At 36.0% G+C, this 19,481-nt stretch overlaps 1 long non-coding RNA gene across 1 annotated transcript in view; it reads right to left on the bottom strand.

The window, feature by feature from the left end:
- The window catches only part of LOC128248920 (uncharacterized), a 96,702-nt gene that overhangs the window by 41,213 nt on the left and 36,008 nt on the right, over nt 1–19,481 (bottom strand). The window contains exon 2 of the long non-coding RNA XR_008265072.1: nt 18,872–18,974. This is a non-coding gene — a long non-coding RNA (uncharacterized LOC128248920). The remainder of the gene's footprint in view (nt 1–18,871; nt 18,975–19,481) is intronic.

Genomic DNA, 19,481 nt, shown 5'->3' with positions numbered 1-19,481 from the left:
GTGTGTGTGTGTGTGTGTATGTGTGTGTGTGCGTGCGTGCGTGTGTCTGTCTGTGTGTGTCTCTCCCTCACTACCACTTGACAACCAGTATTGGTGTGTTTACATCCCCTTAGTGGTTTGGCAAAAGAGACCAATAGAATAAGTACCAGGTTTTAAAACAAAGTACAGGGGTCAATTCATTCAACTAAAATTCAAGACAGTGTCCCAGCATGGCCAAAGTCTTATGACAAACAAGTAAAAGATAAAAGAAAATTCTAATTCTTAGTATTTGGTCTCCCTTCATTGAAATACATCATAACAAAACAACTAAAACAACAACAATGATGAATTCTTTTCATTTAGCACCAAGTGGGGCTTTATAAAAGATACAAATAGATAGAATTGATCTCCATATATATATGCATTACTTGTATATATGTACTTTATCTCAACCATGCTCAGATGAAGGTCAAAGTTCATTCTGACAGGAGGTGAACACAGAATTTACAACAATAAAATTCAAGAGTCTATAATAAATATTGTTCCACACACTACCAACTTTGGTTTTCAATAACAATACTGATCTTTATCATGGATTTGTCACTTAAGGCAAGAACTAAAACAGGGCTGTTCTTGATATAAATACATGCCTATAGACTGAGTGATTTGAAAACCTTTGCCCTTATCTTAGTCGTGATTTAATGTCTCACACACACATTTTCCTTACAATCATGGCAGAAAAGAAAAAAAGAAAAGAAAGAAAGTGGAAACAGTACTGACAATGGCATTTAGTCACAAAGATGGATGTGCTTTGAAGAAGAAAAAAAACTTCCATTCAGATCTCATCCATCTGAAGAATGCTTCATTTACCAGGGTACTTAAAAGTCACAATATTCATTATAATAAATATATATTCATTCTACACAATGTATTGATTACTCACATTTTTATTAGTGAAACTAAATTATAATATTTTTATTTGTGGAAAAAATGGCTAGAGTGAATGGCCCTACTCTAAGTATGTGCCAGTAGATTGGAGAGCATGAGATGGCTCGTACCTTTTGTGGTCAGAGAAAATCCTGGATCTGTAGAGAGTTCTTTGATTGGCCCTAGTTATAGTTTCTTCTGTATCATGAGGACTGCACTAGTCACGTTATCACATACTTTGTATACAATGTATGCTTTTATCCCATTTCTCAACTGTCCTTTCCAGTTCTTTCTCCCCATCTTTTATGTAAGTCACCACACAAATTGTTGTCTGTTTGTGATGTACCCCTATCTAGGTCCCTGTAGCTAATAAAAGAAATTATTATTATAATTATTATTATTATTATCATTATTATTACCATAATAATAATAATAACAATAATAATTTCTATTATAAGCACAAGGCCCGGAAATTGGGGTGGAGTAAGTCAATTACATCAACCCCCAGTGTTCAAGTGGTACTTATTTTATTAACCCCAAAAGGATGAAAGGAAAAGTCAGCCTTGGTGGAATTTGAACTCAGAGCATAACGGACGGAAGAAATGCCACTAAGCATTTTGCCCAGTCTGCTAACGTTTCTGCCAACTCTCCAACTTAATAATAATATTATAGTGCCATAATAGCCATATTACCAACTGGTTTTCTATAACTCCAACTCCAGCAATCATCAGAAATAACTGAAGGTAATAATATGGAATAGGCTGTTTATCACTGAAGGCCTAGAAGTGTCACATGATTTGTGAGTCTCACGACTGTTGTCAAAAAACTGGAAAAAACAGTCATGCTAGAAATCACCCAGATCAAATGCAAAGAGATAAAAATATTGGGTCATCCCATAAATAATGCTGTTTTTTTATACTTCTTTTATTATTCAAAATTAAGATAAAGTTCTTTTTTAGTCTAAAATATACACTCCTTCATTTTCTACAATACTCTTCATTCTATCTGATAGACTTGCAGAGCCCCACTACCAAAATTCACTTGTCCGTGACGAAGAATACTCCTCCAGTACTGTTCTAACCTCGTCTACAGAATTCATATTTTTTCCGTCCAAATGATTTTGAAGACTGCAGAATAAATGATAATTAGATGGGGCAATGTCTGGCGAATGCAGTGGGTGGGGCATTGTTTCCCATTCAAACTACTCCAGCCTTTGCAATGTCATCCTCGATGTATGTGGCAGAGCATTATCCTGATGGAAGAACACTTTTTGTCTTGAAACCAAAGATGGTCGTTTTTCTTCTAGCACTGACTTAAGCCACTGAAGCTGCTCACAGTAGATCTCCTTTGTTATTGTTTGGTTTGGGTTTAAAAATTCAAAGTGGACTAAACCTTTCATATCCCACCAAATACCTTATGTGAGTGAAGACCTTCTTTAGCCTGGGGTGCCGGTCTTTCACCTTTCCCTATCCACTGTCTTTGGCACATAACATTTTTATAGAGAATCCATTTCTCATCACCAGTCACTATTCAGTCCAAAATAAAGGTTCATTGGTGAGACATGACAGCAAAGGAGAGCACACATTCACTCTCTGCGTGCGATTAGACTCGGAAAGTTTGTGAGGAACTCATTGACCCAATTTGCTGATTTTTCTAATGGCATGCAAGTGCTGATGAATGGTTGAATGACCAAATCCAAGCTTCTCTGTTAGTTCCTCAATGGTTACGATGGGATTTTGTTCCACCAAAGTTTGCAGGATGTCCTCATGGAGCTCTACACATCTTCCAGGAGGAGGCTCATCATCTAGGCTGTAGTTTCTGGCTCGGAATTTTTGGAACCACCATTGACACTGACTTACACTTCTTGTCTGATTCCCATAAACTGCATTTATATTCCTTGCACTTTCTGTTGCGTTATTGCCTGTATTAAACACACAAAGCAAAATATGCTAAACATGCTCCTTTGTCACTTCTATAATAGCTTTGAAAAAATAACAGTTAAAATCAAACTGCACTTTTCAAAACTTGCACTAAGAATCAGTACAAAGTAAAATTACTACCTGCTTTTATAGCAAGTTGATGCAAGTTTATCCCATCCCCCTCCAACTTTTAGTTCATGCAATTGTAAAAACCACATTATTTATGAGACGACCCAATATTTAGTTCATTAGCCACTTGAAGAAAATGTGTGCATGTGTGCATGCATGCACACATATACACACACAATCAAATGAGGTTTATTTTTCAACATAGACCCCCTTGTGGTTCATACATTTCTTCCATTGGTGTTGCAGTGCTTAGGATCTTATTGGTGAAAAAGATTTCATCCTGTTGCTCAAAAAGTCATCAACAGTAGATATGATGTCATCATCGCTACAGTACTGGTTCCCAGCCAAGTGTTTTGTCATATTGGGAAAGAGATGATAGTCAGATGGGGTCAAATCATGTGAATAGGGAGGGTGATCAACCAGTTCAAAGCCCTAGCCATGCACAGCAGTCATAGAAACCAAGGACTTGTATGCTGGAACACTATCCCAATGAAACAAGAAACCTTTCATCAGTTTTCCTAGGTATTTGGTCTTGATAGCCTTTCAGATGTCAGTTTACATAGAAAGAAACAATGCAGTTATTAATAAGAAAGGTTGAAATTAATGCATGCAAAATTCCACAGGTCTAGCATTACTCCATAGTCAGCCTATGAACTTTTCAGCTCACCCTCGTGTGTGTGTGTGTACTCCACCCCACAAAAGCTTAGTCATCACTCACAAGTAAGTATTACTAGCAGCACGCACCATGCTTTCACTAATTGCATTAGGTGCTTAAATAGTCACCAGCAGCCATAGACTCTCTTTCAGTTCTCCTACCCCTGACCCAGCAGAACATCAAAAATATAACAGCTGCAGGGAGATAGGACTACGCAAGCACTCAGCTGGTACACATTCTCATTTGAGTAGATGGGAGCAATATGAAACATAGTACTTTGCTCAAAGATATCGCATGCTGAGCAGCCAGAAATCACACCCATGACTTTATGAAGATAAGCCTAACATTTTAACCAGCCAACACCAGTTATCAAGCAGTGGGAGGGGACAAACAAAGACACACACATAGATATATACATATACAATGGGTTTCTTTCTGTTTCCATCTACCAAATCCACTCACAGGGCCTGGGTTAGCCTAAGGCTATAGTAGAAGGCCCAAAGTACCATGTATGGGACTGAACCTGGAACCATGGGGTTGAGAAGCAAGCTTCTTACTACACAGCTACACCTGCACCTCATACCATCATGGACTCTCCTGTCATTAAACGATATATGAAGGTCTTGCAATTTCTTGCTGAACAACCACACAGTTAATTTGTTTATAGTGATCAAATGTTTGATTTACACACAAACTCACTCCCTCCATCAGATCGACATTACCTATACAGGTCATGACATACCACATGTCAGAAGACGAGATGATCACAGAGCAACCTGAAATGAAGTGTTTTACTCAAGAACACAATGCAAGGCCCAATCTGGGAATCGAAACCACAATCTCGCAATTGTGTGTGCAACATCCTAACCACTGAGGCATGTGCCTTCATTACATATTATATATATATATATATATATATATATATATATAGCAGGGAAGAGAGAAAGTTTTGGTGTTTTGAATAGAAAAACAGAACTCAAAACATGGCACTTATAAAAGTTTCATAAGTGCCAATGCATGAACCTTTCAGCTCTTGGGTCACTTTGTAGCTTCTATACACATGAATACACACACACATATATGTGTGTGTGTGAGTATGTACGTGCATGCGTGCGTGCATGCGTGCGTGCATGTGTGTGTGTGTGTGTGTGTGTGTAACTATTTGAAAGAATGACTAAAATGTTGAGGCTAGTGCTTTTAGTAAGGTTTATGCAACACCTAGAAACAAGGTGGCAGCACTCATCACATCTTATTCTAAACCAATGTTAATAATACTTCATTTTGGTCACCTGATAGGAATCAAGGATATCTGGCACCAACAGACTGTAGCTAATAAACTGTATTTCATAACATTTAATATCTCTTCGACTCTGACAATACATTCTTAGCATTCTAAGGAATATTGTAGACAGTCAGTGTCAGTTTTTAGTTCTTTCTATAGATTACATCATAGTAGGAGGGAGGTAGGGTTTTGTTGATAGGATGGATATACCAGATTCCTTGGTATATTGGTATGTATGAATGTAGATAGATTACATACACCCCTGCATTATGGCAGACCAATAACTGAAGCCAAACTGAGAGAGAGGGAATTCATAAACAGAGAAGGAGAGAATACATAAACACACACAAAACAGAGAAAGAGAAGATTTATACTCAAACACAGAGAGAGGGACAAAAGAGATAGAGAAAGAGAGAAGGAAGAGAAAGAAAGAAATTTCTAAAAATAGAGAGAAAAGAAAGAGAGAGAAAGACACACACACACACACACAAAGTCCAGTAGGTAAAGTTCATTATGAGCCTAAAACTATTGTTTATTACAAAGAAAGTAGGAAAAGAATAATAGACAGTAAACAAAGAAGAAACAGGCAACTGGTGTGTGAAATAATATCAGAATAGAAGAATACTTAGATGGAAGTATTAGGGGTGAGGCAAGGGATGGGGTGAATGGAAGGTTAAAAGATGTCTGAGAATGGAAAGTATATCTGGTACATAAAGTGATGATGATTTCTAATTGTGAATGTGAAATGGTGATAAGAGAACAAATATTGTATGTAAATAGATAAGTAAGATAATAATATGATATAAAGAGAGTAAGATAATATGGGTGCCAACTGGAAGATGGTCTCAAGAAGAAGAGTCACTGCGATGGAGAAAAAAATCTCTAAACTCATGAATATTGTCAAAAAAACAGAAAATACGGAAATATTGTTTGGTAATTGGAAATTGAAACAAGTGTGATGAAGTATTAGAGTAACTTTTATATAGAACAACAAGCATGCTCTATGGTATGGTTACTACAGATGCAAGCAAGGCTGTATGGTTAAGAAGTTTACATTGCAACTACATGGTTTTGGGTTCACTCCCACTGCATGGCAATTTGGCTAAAATGTCTTATATTATAAACCCGGTCCAACTAATACTTGTGAAGTGAATTGGGTAAAGAAAAGCTGCATGGAAGCCCATTGTGTGCGTGTGTGTGTGTGTGAGAGAGAGAGAGAGAGGGGGGAGAGAGATTTTGTGTTTGTCCCCACACCACTTAATAACCAGTGTTGGTTTCTTTATGTTTCCATAACCTACCAGTTAAAGAAGAGAGACTGACAGAATCAATACAAGACTTTAAATAATTAAAAAAAATATGTATTATGGTTGATTTGTTCCTCAAAACCCTTCAAAGCAGTGCCTCAGCATGGCCACAGTCCAACGGATGAAACAAGCAAATGACAAAACATAGCCAAAAGCAGTCATTCATAAATGTTGAGAGTCCTACTGATTCTTGAAATGTTGATATGTAAGCCACGGCTGCATGATGAAAAAATTCTCTTCTCATGGGTTTGGATCTAATCCCACTGTGTGGCACTTTGTGCAACCTGTCTTCTACCATAGCTTTATGAGTGGAATTTGATATTGAGTAGAAGTCTATTCTAAGTATGTATATCAGTGAAGATTATAAGCACCATCTAGAAAACCGATAAACCAGTACTTCCAAATGAAAATGCCTGTTTGATATTTGTTCAACCTGAATTGTACAGACAATCCCTTACCACTTTCATCATTATATATGCAGTGAAACATAGATCAGTCCATTGGAAACGTGTAACCAACAAGGCTGATGTTCCGAAAATGTGACATAAACATAAATAAATTACTAATGAAACTGGATAATGAATATTTTGATAAAATAAAAATAAATGAATATAATGTACAGGTTCAGGTACGATAGATTAATAAATAGAAGCAAACTACACTGGAATGCAGTTCTTAAAAAATGCCAATTCAAAAAGGAAAGTCTGAGGAAATATAAGAGGTGAGACACAGTGGGTGAGAGGAGATAGAGAGAGTAATTAGAATGGGTGTTAGAGAGAATGAAAGCATTCCTGTCAAGTATTTTCTTGGATATAGAATAAACTGTATGTACAATAATCTTGTTATCTCTTCATTGTTCCATGTCCCCTTTCTATGCTGGAATGTGTTAGATGGGTCATCATGATCAGTGTCAGCACATATTTGGGGATACTCTTCACCTAGATGGGTCAAAAGACTACATTTTGATCATGAATGTGGGGCACACTTTGGTTTTGGAAATGATTGTGAATTTTTAAGAGCAAGCAAGTTTATCAATGGGTTGATCATGCAGATCAGCATTTAAAGGACCATATCTGAAAACAGACTGGTTAATAGCAAATTAGTTCAATAAAGAAAGCAGCAATAACTGTATTTCTTAAAACTTAAATTCTGTAGGGCACAGTAGATCTTCAAATATTCTAATAAATTCCAGATAGTGAGCAGGAAGAAGCATCTTATCTTCTGATTTTCTCCTGATATTGAGGCAAGTATTGATATTAATATTGCAAGTATGGTTGTATGGTTAAGAACTTTGGATTCCATCCCACAACTTGGTAATTTTGACAAGTGTCTTCTACTATAGCTTTTGCCACTCAAAGCCTTGTGAGTTGTATTAAGTAGACAGAAACTGAAAAAAGCTGTGCATGCATGCATACATGTGTGCATGTCCCCTTGCCTTGAGGCTGTGCATGAATTGTAAACAAAAACCATGGCATTCATTTGCAATGTTCCATGATAGCATGTCCAGCCATTGTACTTTTTTTTGTATATGAAGAACTAGGGGAAATATTATCTGGCTTGGAAACAAGTGAGGGTTGGTTGCCAGAGGAGCATCTAGCCACAGAAAATCTGCTTTAACAAATTCCATCTCACCTATGCAAGCATGGGAAAGTGGACATTAAAAATGAATGGTAGTGATGGTGGTAGTGGTGGTGATGGTGGTAGTGGTGGTGATGGTGGTAGTGGTGGTGATGGTGGTAGTGGTGGTGATGGTGCAACCTTCTTTGTTCTTCAATATCTAAATATTGAAATTAATTATGAGTAACACAGGAAATGTCCATGGATCATATGCAGTTTGTGAGCCTTGTAAATATTAGCTGTTCTGTTTGACTGACAAGGCAGGTGAGATAAATGAGGACTGGTGACATTTCATATACTATATGTAATTTTTAAAAGAAAAGATCACTGACAAAAAAAAAACTGAAACAGAATTGAAAATGACTCAAGATCTTTCCACAATTTGATTACTGAATAAAAAGCAAGTGAAGTATATTTATGTAACAATAACAGAAGAGAAAAGGTACAAGCTAAAAGATTCATTTTTAATAGCACTGGACCAAACCTTAAAACACACATCAGTTTGATGCATATTTAGTGAGTAATTTTGACAGGTTTCCAAAATGGTATCCACCTTAGTACCAGCAGAATTTTTCTAATCTGACAATAATCAGAGTTTTATCACCATATGTTAATAATAAGAAAACAAATAATAAAAGAAAACTAATTTGAGCAGCAGAAACATAAAGTAATAAAACTAGCAGAGGTAAAAATGGCAAGGAAGAGACTTAATAATGACAGTGAATGTCAAGGACAGCATTTATAGGAGCTATTTAACATATCAGTTCATTCTGTTATTGATCTAGAAAGTAAAATTAATTTTATTGGTCATCTATAATAGCTGACGAAAACTGCTGAGAGCAATATAATAATAGGTAAGCTATAAATTGTAGAGCTTGTGAAAACAGTTTGCAATTTTCTGTTTCTGAAAACATCAGAACAAAAATTAAATCGTGATAAAAGAGAGTTAAATTTATACAGAGTGCAGCCAAAAATCCCCTCAGATTCATTCACCATTCTTGAAAAACATTTCAACAGCAAACAATGATGTGCACTGGTACAAAACAAAACTGACACTGTTGATTATGACAATAAGGGTTACAGCTGATTCAATCAACATAACAGCCTACTCATGAAATTATACATGCAAGTGACTGAGCACTCCACAAACACATGTACCCTTAACATAGTTCTCAGGGAGATTCAGTGACACAAAATTTTACAATGCTGGCCCTTTGAAATACAGGTACACTCATTTTCTCCAGCTTAGTGGAGTGGAGCAATGTGAAGTGTCTTGCTTAAGGACACAATGTGCAATTATGGTAACTAAATAAAAAAAACTGTAAAACATAACCTATATAAAGTCATCATTACTAACTACATAACTCCTCTGAAGCCATACCAATGGCTATTTGAAACAGAGAATGCTTTTCTGTTGTGCCTTATTTATTATCAAATCCTAGATGTAATAGGGTAGTTACACCATGAAGTTTTCGAATTCTTCTATGGAATTTTTCTCTCTAGATTTAATCACATTTCAATTCTAGCATTTTATTCACAAGCTAAATAACTTAGTTATAAACTACATTTAGCAAAGCAGTAGTATAATGCCTTATATTATTATTATTTAAACAAAATCAAAGTAATAATGATAGAAGAAACAACCAGAATTTATATACAACTGAACTTTGTACAATAAATGTAAGCGTGCTGAAATCAGAGTATTCTAAAGTTTGAGACAAGAACTTCCTTGAAAGAAGAAAATGAATTGTTATTGAAACTGTCTAAAAGTAGAATACATTGATTGGGTGAGAGGAGGAGCATTTCAGGAAGGACTTTGTTGAACCAAGATATGTAAAGTGCTTCATTTTCTCACTGTCACTATCTCTCTCTCTCTCTCTCTCTCTCTCAGACAAAACTTCTTTAATTTGTTTTTCTTCAATAAATAGCAAACCAAGTTTATTGCATTTTCTTAACACTCTGCTCACTATTTACTACTAATAACCATCACTACTTTCATCAGATCCTACTGTTTAGTTTAATCGATGTTGTTCAGTTTGATGTTTCTGTTCTAAATTCAAATCCTGCTAGAAATTAACATTTACAAAAGGCCAGAAGTAACAACCATCCGTACTCATCTCTAGATGCTAGACTTAATCTACTGTTTGTTTAACAGGCAGTAGATCTGGCCCTTGAGTGCTTTTCATGGTGATCACTTTGTTATTAGCTTTCTACCCAGGTCTCCAGGCCAAGGATATTTACTCTCTTCCTCCCACAAGTCTTGGAGACTCCCAAGAGAGTCCTGGGTATTGCCTTTCTTCCTCTAAGACATACAAAAAAAGATACAAAGACTAGACTGTTTGGTATTATTTCTATCATTTTAGTTGTTTGTGTGGAGTCATTGAATGAAACATTTCAACCAACCCTCAGTTTCATCTCAGTTAATAACCATATCATCACAATCATAATATTAATAGAAACAGAAAACTTTTGGAATATACATTTGTTCTACCATAAAAAAACATCCTCATTGAGCTTATTTTCTTTGCCATTATTAGGAATGAGTGTCACAACTCCCCATATTGACTGTCTTCTAAACAAATTTAAGATAACAGGCCAACATAAAGAAATTTATTTTGCTGTTGATGCTGTCACCAACACCACCATCACTATCTGATAGCATCCAGTTAGGCACATTAACAAATTATTTAAATCTACGTGTTGAACACATTTTTAAAACCTTCTGTGGTTCTTAAGTGTTCACAGGCAGCACTATGACATAGTAAACAAGATGGCCATCTGCTGTATCATGTTACAAACCTTGTATAATGTACTTAGGCACAACAATTAAATAAAATATTTATACAAAATAATCAAGAATTCTTAATCATTATTCTTACTTGTTATTAATTAAAAATCTGAAATAGAATTTTCTTTACGTTTCAATCAAGAATTCAAAACCTTACTATTTTGAGGAATGATAAAAGGATTACAGAAACCTTAATGTCATATGCTTTTATGGTGAAGTGCCAGGACCCTACCACCACCTCCATAATTTGTGACTTTATACCTCATCATCATTTAATGCCCATTTTCCATGCTGGCATGGGTAGGTCAGTTTAACGGGATCCAGCAAAGCTCCACTGGCAGATTTCTATGGCTGGACAACCTTCCTAACATCAACCAATTTACAATGTGTGCTTGGTGCTTTTTATCATGGTGCCAGGAATAGTGAAGTTGCCAGGTAACTTGCAAGACAGGAAAAAACAAATATGGGGAAAAGGACAAAGTCCTCTTGATGAGAATATTTGAAAGAGCAGGGACGTGGCTTTATGCCAGGGACAAGCAGAAGTGTAGAGGTGTTTTGCCATAGAGAAAATACATGGCTACCCTGCATTATATAAGGGTGGGTGGGAGTATCAAGGGAAAGATAAGATGGTAGTGATGGGGTACCAGAGCACAACATCTAAGGAGCAAGAGAGAATATGGGTAGTGGATCAACAGGAGGAAATATGTGTGCACTAAATCCACTGTTCCAGTATACCTTTAGAAGTGATAGCTAAACCAAATTGAAGAACTACTAAAGGATCAAAGGGCAGATGTACATGTCAATACATAGTTGCACACATATTCTTATACAATGTTAATACTGACCAATAAAGTTAATGTTTATGTGAGGGCATATATATTTGTGTACTTACACATTTGGATGCATGGGCACATGTGTGCAGGCAGCTTTTTTAGGTGTGTGTATGCATGTGCATGTTTGCAAATATGAGACTGTTTAATTTTATGCATCTATTTGTAGGAGAGATTCAGGATCAAGAAGTCAATCTGTACAAGAAAGATAATTCCTTTAAACCAGACACCCTGAATTAGAGGAAGACATCAAAATCCAGCTGGGGTTTATATTTCTACAAAATTCTATTAATTAATGAATCCATGTCAAAATGCCATATGGTAAATATACTGTAAGAATGTGTATACACACATACATCTATCTATCTATCTATATATATATATATATATCCTACATACATGCATGCATGTATGTATGTATGAAAACTCATCACTCAAGTTATCTTTTTTTAAAAATTGGAAAATAGTTTATAAATAATTAGAAGACAAACACAAAAAAGTGTAGGTAACATGTGCACAAATAGCAAGAAGAAACCAAACATATGTGATGGAGAGAAGGCATGATGCCTGAGATGGTGTCTGATAAATTTGGCTGTTCTGTGTAGTTGTTTACATGTCAATATTCTAAACATGCATGTCTGATGCAACTTTGACTCCAGATTTTGATTCATATACAAACCCACTCATACAGCACAGGGGTGCAGTACCAACAGCAGTTTCAATGAATCTAATTTTGAAAAGCACAGCATTTAACACCATGTGACATTGGGTCAGTTGGCACTGATGGTTAAAATCCTTACTCTGACAGGTGCAGCAGATACAAACAATATTCATATCAAATATTTGTAGATGAAAGTACGGCAGCTTGGAAACCTCACTCTGATTGATCTGATAAGAAAATAACTCCTGAAATTGTTGGTGGGATCCAGACCATGGTTGACAATGATCCCTCCAAGTCAATCAGGTCCATCACCAGGGACATGGATGCGTCTGAGTTTCTTATCAGCCAAGTAGTGCATGAAGACATTCGGTATTCCTCATACAAGATGAGAAAGGGCCAATTTTTATCCCAAGCCATCAAGGACAAGAGGAAAGATTGCACTACAAAGCTGTTGAACAAACTCAAGCATCTCCTAATGAACATGCTTTGGTCTTTCTCAGATGAGAAAAATTTCTGCCAGGATAAGATGCTGAAAACACAGAAAAACTATTGGCTTGCAGTGTCCCCAAAACATGTACCAAGAGTGATAAAAATCAAACATCCAGTCAACATCATGTTGTTTGGAGTGATCACTAGTGATGGCAACGTTATACCTCCATTCATCTTCCCACATGACCTCAGACTCAACACGGAGTTTTACATCAAGTGTCTGGAGGAGGTAGTGCTGCCCTGGGTCAGCAGAGTGGCTGCTGGAAGACCCTGTGTCTGGCAACAGGACTCTGCACCATGCCACACAAGCAGGAGAACCCAGTCATGGCTGTCAGACAATTTCTGCGTCCACACCACCCCTAACATCTGGCCACCTAATTCCCCAGACTACAATCCCCTCCATTATTGTGTGTGGCGTAGTTGATCAAGAGACCAACAAAACTCCTTGTAACACCAAAGGTGAACTGAAGGCAAGGATTATGGCAGCATTCACCAACTTAAACAAGGAGACCATTCAGAAGAGTTGCAGGAGATTCTGAAGTTGTCTGGAAGTCATGGTTGAAGCCAATGGCGAAATTTACTCTTTAGTATTTGAAGATATTTTTATGTAATTTTCGTAAATATATCTGTTAAAATGAGATGTCAGTGTTATTTTTATTTTTACATAATTTGGATATTCACCACACTCTGTATGTATGTATGTATATATATATATATATATATATATATATATGTATATACATACATACATATATATGGTGTGCTATCATGAAAGTTTATCAGTAATTCTGAGGCCAGGTATGTGCTGCTATTTTGAAAGTTTTAGTTGTGTACTTTCTCGTGACTAGAAAGGATGATGAGCAAGACTATTTACTTAAGATGTATAGTGACTAAATCTGTATGCTGGTGAAAGAGACTGTTCTCAAGATTATCGTCCAAGATAGCAGTCTATGAGACAAAAAGAGCTCTGTCAGTATATACTTAACAATGGGGCAGTCTAACAAGAAGTTTCTACTCCATCACACTAGAGATAGATTAAGACAGGGAAATTTCCAAATCAGATTTAGTTATGGCAAGGGCAACGACATTGCCAAAAAATTTCTCATGGTCAAGAATTACAGAAGAAAAACACTACACATACATATGTATGTAACTAAATACATATATATAAACCTTTGTTGTAGACATACAGACATGTCAAATTTAACTATTTCTCTGTAGATTGCAAAAATGGTGAACAGTCCAAGTTGATTTTGGTCATATCAAAGGTATCTACATCACTTGATCAATTGCAGAGAAACAAATAGCCAATCTGTTTATATACACATCAAATCCAGGAGCTCCAGAAAACTGGAGCTACTAATTTGCGTGCTATAAGTGTTTAACATAAAATGCTTAATATCTTATTTCAATATCCAGATCTTGTCAGCAGGAAACCCAGTCTACACAGTATCAAGGCATGATATCATATATGTAAACCTGCATGGTTGACATATAAACATCTAATTTACTTATTTCTCTGAAGACATCTGTAATTATTAATAGAAATGTAAGCATTGAAAGCTTTTTGTCTCAAGAGATGAAAATATATTTAAAAAAATATTACCTTATCAAAACAAATAAATAAATAATAAAAAACTCTGAAAAATTTCCTCATGTTCCAATGAGAACATGGCAATGAAGCTTCCCCTTTTGATCCACCACATCACTTCCAGGCTGACTCATTAGGTTTTAGTGACAGAATTCGTAATGTGATCCTTCTTTCAATACCCTTTAAGATCACTGAGTTAAATCCTTCGTGTAGATACCGTTTATCTGTTTAATCCCTATCATTATCTCTATGTACCTACACCACCAACATACTACTAACAATATCTAATCTATGTCCTATCATTTACAATGATGGTTATTAATCCTCTATTCATATCTTAACCCTACTGTCAACATTACTATAAAACACCTGATAGCACTTTATTCTATCTAAAATGTTAATCTCTGCTATTAATCATATATCATTATTAATTAATATTTTATCATCAGTCGTTGGTTACTATATCTTTTTACTATTCACCCAGATATACTAACTTTTACTCACTTTCTGTCATATAACAAACCCTTTGGTAACTATAAGAAAATCTCTACCACATCTACTATTATCATTATCAAGGAAGTGAGCTGGCAAAATTGTTAGCATGAAATTTTAGTAGGGTGGGAACTAGTCGAATACATTGACTCTAGGGCTCAACTGGTACTTATTTTATTGACCCTCGAAGAATGAAAAGCAAAATTGATCTTAGCAGAACTTTTGTCTTTCCTCCTTTTGGGGTCAATAAATTAAGTACCAGTTAAGCACTGGGATCAATGAAATTGACAAAGTAACCTCCCATAAAATTTCAGGCCTTGTGTCTTAAGTAGAAAGAAAATATTTTTATTATTATTATTACAATGTTAAAAGCAGAAAGTTGGATACAATGCTTAGCAGTACTTTGTCCACCTTTAGTTCAACTTCTACTGAGGTCAACTTTACCTTTCATCCTTTCAGAGTCGATAAAATAAGTACCAGTTGAGTACTGGGGTCAAAGTAATTGACTATTCCCCTACACCAAAATTTCAGGCCTTGCACCTATAGTAGAAAGGATTATTATTACAAAGCTAACAATGGATTGTTATTCAGCCTAATATGATTACATTTCCTTTCCCTATGAATAACCCTTTGTCTTCAGTTTTCTACAAACTGTTGAGTAACTTTTATATTTAATTCTATAATCACCTTTAACACTATATATATACTTAACCTTATACACCTCAATATTCACCCAATAGAATGTATGCTTTAGATTTCACCTTCATAATAAACACACTAATTAATCCTTTCCAAACAACCCTTTTCTCATTATTATGCTTTTTATAATAAACCACTAATTTATTTAATTAAAATTCTACTCTTCATATTGAATTCTTAATCCAGTATTTTTAACCCTACTAGGAATTCTTAATAATTATTCATTAATCCTTATTTTTGTGTGGGGATCAGCGAGTCAAAGAACAGACTCACTGTTTCCTTTGCATGTCATAAAAGGTTGAGGTAGGATTTGCATTTTGACCTTGTAAAACCCTCACCAACAACAACTGCCCAAATAAACCCATGGGTTGGAGAGTTGTCACTTGTGTCATGCAAAGGTGTCATCTACCAGGGGTAGGAAATTATCAACAAATGGTGGATGCAATAACACACTGTTACAGAGCATGCCCCCATGCTACAACTGCTACTACTAGTAGTCTTCATCTTTAACTCTACATCTTTTCCCTGTAATTTAGTCTGTATGACTGACACTCCTTTTCCCATCATTAATAATATATATGCATTAATTTCCAATCTCCTTCCCCAGAAAAACATTCTACTCTGAAGCCCTTATTGCTGTATTGTTGCAGGAATTAAATATATAGGGAACATGGACATTAAATGATGATGATGACGATGATGTGGAGAAAATGATCAGTAGGAGCTGCAAGATATAGATAATGATAAGGGGGTCATCATCTTGCAAACCACCCTCCTACCCACCCACCAACTTCTACTCCCACAAAGCACATGCTGAGTAGAAGTTGGTGGGTGGGTAGGAGGGTAGTTTGCAAAATTGTATGGAACAGTAAATGTGGAAACAAGCTACCAAAATGGGTAGGGTTAAAGAATGGCTGAAATAAGAGTCATGATGCAGAAGGGTGGGGAAGGGCAGCAGGAGTAGTAAAGATGATACAGTTGTTGGGGTGGAGGACCAAGATACAATATGGTTGGAGAGTCTATGGCGCCAAGGTGGAAGGAGAAAAGGCAGGCATAATTCATGGGAAGAAAGAGTCACTGTAACAGTTGAATCCAAAACAGCACTTCCAGAACTCATTTGGCTGAGGAAGGTGTCTTTTTGAGAACCTCATATTGCCAGAGATCCTGGTCCTTTGTTATCTCATCCATTAGGCTCAAGGGTCCTGAAGTCAGTTTTCATCACTTCCTCCCATGTCTTCCACTTCTGAAGGTTCCGGCCACATTAAGCAAACAACACTTTTTTCTATATAAATGACCTCATCCATATGCATCACATGTTCATACCAGCACAGTCTTCTTTCTTGAACACATCTGATTCTTCCTATACCCAGTTTTTCACTCAGCAGTTTTGTATACACACTCACACTGCACATCCAATGGAGCATGTTCACTTCATTTTTTTCCAGTCTTATTAAATCTGTTGTATCGCTGTTCCAACATAAACATTATACAATTGAGTACACTATATGGAGTCTTTCTGTTTAGCCTCTTCCTTCACACACACACACACACACACACACACACACACACACACACACACTACAAAGTATGAGAAACTGTTTATAAGATAATTAGTTTCACCTTCTTATGTACATTTCATTAAAATAAGGTGATTATGAGTTACATCTGCACAATCTACATAACATAACCACAAATCACCCTCTAAAATGTAGGCCATTTAATTCATAAAGCTTAAGACAGCATGATTTCAATACAGATCCCTGATATTTCAAAGACGAAAGTGTAATGGTTGTAAGGACAATTTTTCTCTTCTTGTAGGTCAGAGAAGAAAATCAGTGCCCACGACCTTATTGCAAAAGACACTTGATCAAGAGGACTCATTAGTCTTGTTGCGAACATGACAAACTCTCTAGTACCAGTAGCATAACAACAATGCATTCAGTACATTGTGTAAAATGGTTGGTGTTAGAAAGGGTGTCCAGTCATAGAAAACAACAAGTGAGATGCTGCCTGTCAACCCATCTGGAAAAAGTCACTCTAAATAAGGACTGATTTAGATTAAAACGACTCATATAACCCATACCAACATGGAAAATGGAAGTAAAACAATGATGACGATGATGATACATGTAAGCATGCCTGAAACAATGTTGCTACTATACAGCTAAGAGCTTTACAAAGACAAAGCCAATGGTCGCTCTCTGATCAGCCATAACTAACAACCTTCTAAATATATATATACATTGTAAATAAAGTTACACAATATCCATTACAGTGATTATCAATTTATCATCCATTTTTTCATGCCGGCATGCCATTTTTTGTTAATAATCATCATACATTCTAAAAAAACACAATCAAGTGTAGAGCAGTCAACTTGGTGCAGATGGAATTAACAATTGATTTAGCCCTTCCCATCATACACACACATACCCACACACATATTACTAAGACTTATTGATTACAGAGAGAGATGATTTGAAATCATATAAAAGAAAGAACAGCATCCAAGCAATTCTTACTGGTCTGACAACATATGAGCACATACATACAGAGAAGTACACATACAAAAAGCTGAAATGTTAGTCATCTTAACCAGCAACCCTACCTAGGGTGACAGAGGTAACACACCACCCAGTTTACACCACTGCCACTTGATTTCATTGGATTTTGGTGGAATATATTTAGTTAAAATCATTTAGATTACATCCTATCCCTAACCTAACTGATAGCTCCTGTGCCCAGATTTTTCCCTGCAAACAGCGATCCATAGATTTTCAAGCTGAGTAGGTATCAGCCGTATCATTATTACCTGTGTGAAAAAGGGTTTGCAAAGGTTAGGGTCCCTGCCTATATTCCCTTGATTGACATATAAAATTAACAAAGCCTTTAAAATAGGGTTAGGTATGTGAAACATCAGGAAAAACAAATAATCATCATCATCATCATCAACATCATATTGCCTTCTGGTCCAGTGTATTCCGATTTTAGCCTGGTGTTGGACCGATAATGGAGTGCTTTAAATTTCATAGTATTGAACTGCCTGTTATTTTTGTTAGCCCATGTGTATATTTCATTCAAGTCTTTCTGCAGTTTTATGATGTCCTCTGGACATCATAAAACTGCCTGCGATACTTTTGTGTCATCAGCACAACTGGGGAGATTGGCTGTAGGGTATATCTATATCATATATTAATTTTCAGACTGCTCACTCCTACCCCATATATTTAAGTATAATTCTTTTTTTAAAAAAGTACATAAAAATATGAAAGAAAACAGAATTGGTAGTAAAAAGCATAACACTGTTTAAATATGTAAGGGTAATATCTTGAGGCTAGAAAAAATGCTTATATATATATATATATATATATATATCACTAGGTTATGTCCACAGATATAAAACAATATAATTTCAATTTGAAATGCTGCAATGAAAAAGACAGGAGATAAATAAATGTAAAAAAAAAAAAAAAGAAAAACCAGAAACTGAAGAAAATTGCAATACAGACCTATAGAGTGAGTCATCGATTTCTGTGTCCATTGACATGGTTAATTTATATCTGGAGGGATTTTATTTGTAGCAGCAGACAATCAGAAATAAATACAGCAAACCTGTGTGAAGAAACAAAATACAGAAACCCATGATCATTATTATTATTATTATTATCATTATTATTAAGGTGACAAACTGGCAGAATCGTTAGCACACCAGGCAAAGTATCTAGTGACATTTCGTCCATCTCTATGTTTTGAGTTCAAATTCCGCTGAGGTCTTTCACCGATAAATTAAGAACCAGTGAAACACTGAGATCAATGTAATCAACTAGTCCCGTCCCACAAATTTTCAGGATTTGTGCCTTTAGAAGAAAGGATTATTATTACTTACTCTTTTTACTCTTTTACTTGTTTTAGTCATTTGACTGTGGCCATGCTGGAGCACCGCCTTTAGTCGAGCAAATCGACCTCAGGACTTATTCTTTGGAAGCCTAGTACTTATTCTATCAGTCTCTTTTGCCGAACCGCTAAGTGACGGGGACATAAACACACCAGCATCGGTTGTCAAGCAATGCTAGGGGGACAAACACAGACACACACACACACACACACACATATATATAT

Source organism: Octopus bimaculoides, chromosome 10 (genome assembly GCF_001194135.2).
Source record: "Octopus bimaculoides isolate UCB-OBI-ISO-001 chromosome 10, ASM119413v2, whole genome shotgun sequence".
NCBI lineage: Eukaryota > Metazoa > Mollusca > Cephalopoda > Octopoda > Octopodidae > Octopus > Octopus bimaculoides.
This window is presented reverse-complemented; position numbering and strand designations above follow the sequence as displayed.